Source organism: Empidonax traillii, unplaced genomic scaffold (assembly GCF_003031625.1).
Source record: "Empidonax traillii isolate 1590-97213 ecotype Southwest subspecies unplaced genomic scaffold, ASM303162v1 scaffold2080:size39582, whole genome shotgun sequence".
Classification (NCBI taxonomy): Eukaryota; Metazoa; Chordata; class Aves; order Passeriformes; family Tyrannidae; genus Empidonax; species Empidonax traillii.
Window position 1 is genome coordinate 1 of NW_020957273.1, and position 3,163 is coordinate 3,163.

Genomic DNA, 3,163 nt, shown 5'->3' on the forward strand with positions numbered 1-3,163 from the left:
TGGGGGTTGGTCTCTTCTCCCAGGCAACCAACAATAGGACAAGGGGACATGGGCTCAAGCTCTGCCAGGGGAGGTTTAGGTTAGATGTTAGGAAGAAATTCTTTACAGAGAGGGTAATCAGGCATTGGAACAGCCTGCCCAGAGAGGTGGTGGATTCACCATCCCTGGAGGTTTTTAAGCAGAGATTGGATGTGACCCTCAGTGCCATGATAAAGTAATTGGAGTTGGATCAGGGGTTGGACTTGATGATCTTGGAGGTCTTTTCCAACCCAATCTATTCTATGATTCTATGATTCTATGAATTTCACCTTCTCATAGTTGCACTTCATAGTGGACTGCAGCGGCACAATTTAAGGTCTCTGTAATTTTTTCATTTGTTTGTTAAATATAACAAACCCCATAAGTTACCATTCTGCCAAATAAAGGAAGTATTAGATTAATTTTGATTGTTTTATTAGGTATAATCTTCTACACCCCTGTCTGTCTTGGTGATAATATGGTAGTAACTGACTTCTGTAAAATTTTTCTCCATTGTATAATAACAATAATGTGTATATTGAAGATAGGCCATCCAAGAGGAGACTTTCTCATGATATGCTCTTTATTTCACATGTATGTGTGACTTAGAAGCCTGGTGTCATGAAGAAGTAGATTATTGCATATCCACTGCTTATGTTGTTCTGTGCAAATAGCCTGAAAGAAACTGCCTGTTCAGCTTTGTTATTTTTGTGTAGCCCAGGTGTTGAATGGAAATAGTTCACTGTAAACCTGGCACAACTTCAGCTCTACAAGATCACCTACAAATTTGCCATAATAAAAGGAAAATTTTACAATGAGTTGCTGTCTCATGATAGTACCCAGATAGAACTGCTAATGAGTAATTTGAAACTTTTAACTGCGTTTTCCTGTAAATGATGTGGCAGGCCAAGATTTCGCCCTGAACTAGTTCATACTTTGACAGTATTTCAGTTCTTGTCATAGAGATGTTAATTTTAGGTAAACATCCTTTATAAACAAATTCTAATCTTTAGCTTCAGTTTATAAGCGAAGCAGGGCTTATTCCTGAATAATTATGCTATTAGTATTCTCACAGTTCACATTGCAGCATCTAGGCATGTGTTACTTTTCAATGTTTGGTATCATTTCATCTGGACACCGTGTGTATGTGCTATCCAACACCTTAACATGAAGGCCTCTGAGAGGGTTGTGAAATGGTGGAGGATTGGGCTGGTTTGTCCAGAAACTGCATATAATTAACAGGGAAAGAGTATTGAAACCACCAAATAGAAATAAGATATTGTCCCAGCTATTCATCTTGTCTGTGACATCCAAGAAATATGAATTCACTGTTTTCTTTACTTTATCAATTTATGAATCAAGTGGATGGAAAAAGGGTTTTCGTAGATGAGATTAGTATGTCCTGAGGACACTTTTGATACAGTGGGAACATATAATTCACAAATTCTCTAATGGAAATGTCTATCAAATATTTATATCAGTCCTGTTCAGTCTTTTGCTGTTACCCTTTTGAAAATATAATTTACTTCTTAGGAGTTCTGTTTGCCAGTTTTGACTTGAAAGGTTTCCACAGAAGCAATGTTAATTATTTATATTAGCAAAACCCCAGCCAATTTGTATACTCTAAAATTATTTATGTTTTCAGTTTTCCTTGGCTGATTAGATTTTCCTTGTGCTACAAGTTAACTTTTGAAGTAAGGAACCTTTAGGTCTGTTTGCCAACAAACGTGCTTAGCTGAAAGGTAGTAGCTCTTGTTGTTAAAGCTTTACTAAGAACATTCCTTTATTGTATTTAATCAGATGGATAGCTCTTGTCACAGTGGTGTGGGGTTTCTGTTTTCTTTTTAGGGAATTCTATTTTACTTCTCTTGTCTCTGCCAGCTGAAAATGTCAATGTTTTATTTTGGTCTATTAGTGTTTTCTTAAAATCATTTTATAGGATGCTAGCAGCTCCAAGTACACTTTTGATTAGATTTTTATTTTCCTGTTAATGGCAAAACCACCCAAATGAAGCTTTACAATTAACAATTATGGAGGTTTCCTTGTGGAAAGGGCTGCTGAGTTTCTGTGGGAGGAAAGATTAAAATAAAACAAACCAAATAATTGGAAATGTATTTCATAGGAATGGTTGGCGTGAAGCTAATGTAGTGCTTGTACTTAACTCAACCTTTGCTGGATTCACCAGGATTAAGGCTTGTTAACATGTTTGCAAATCAGGTTTTGTAACACTGAGTACTTTCTAGTAGTAGTGCTGACTTGGTTAGTAGTATGCTGCTACTATTATAACTTAAAATCCTTCTTCCTGGATAAGGTCCCCTACAAAATAAGGGCTACCTTTTATCGAGATCAGATTTTTTTTATTCGGTCATGCAGTGGCTGGAGAGACTTAGGCAGACCTACCAAATCTCATGCTTGGTTATTTACTGCTTTTCGTCCTGGCATTCTCTTCCCTCAGTTTTATGAACAAAGGAACGTACCTGCTTGTGTGAGTGACTCCTTATCCTTACTGCTGTTGATTAGAGATATCCAAAAGGCTCTTTTAGCTCCTGCAATTCTGCCCAAAGCTGCACCTCATCCAAGTGGGGAATCTAAAGAAGCAGTAGCAGCAAAAAGTATCTTTTTATAATTTTTCCATGAGACTATTTCTGCCCTCTGGCCCACTGATTTTCAAAGAACCTTTTAAAGTACAGTTCTGAGCCTGCTTTGAAAACTTGAAAATACATGATTTTCTATAAATAGTGTGGGACTTCCTTCTCTCCTATATTTCTTAGAAATCACAGTATTTAGATACTGATGAGATCAGAAAAGCAATATGGTTCATGGAGTACCATTCTCTTGAATTATGCATGTTAGCAGATATGGCATGCTCAACTTTCAGACATGAATTCAGTTCTGCAGTTAAAAAACAAAGTAGAAAAACAAAATCAGTTTTGCCTTCTTGAGACACATCAGGGAGCAATGTTCCAAAAATGGAAAGGAGAGGCTCATGCCTCTTCAGAAGTCAGTGGAGCAACCCGAGTGTACTTTGGAAGGGAACATAATCTGTTCTAGTCAAAACATAGTAATTCTTTATACTTTCTGTACTACCAGTACTATCCCACATCATCCTTGAACAGAGCTGTTTCTTAAATGCCATATTTTTATT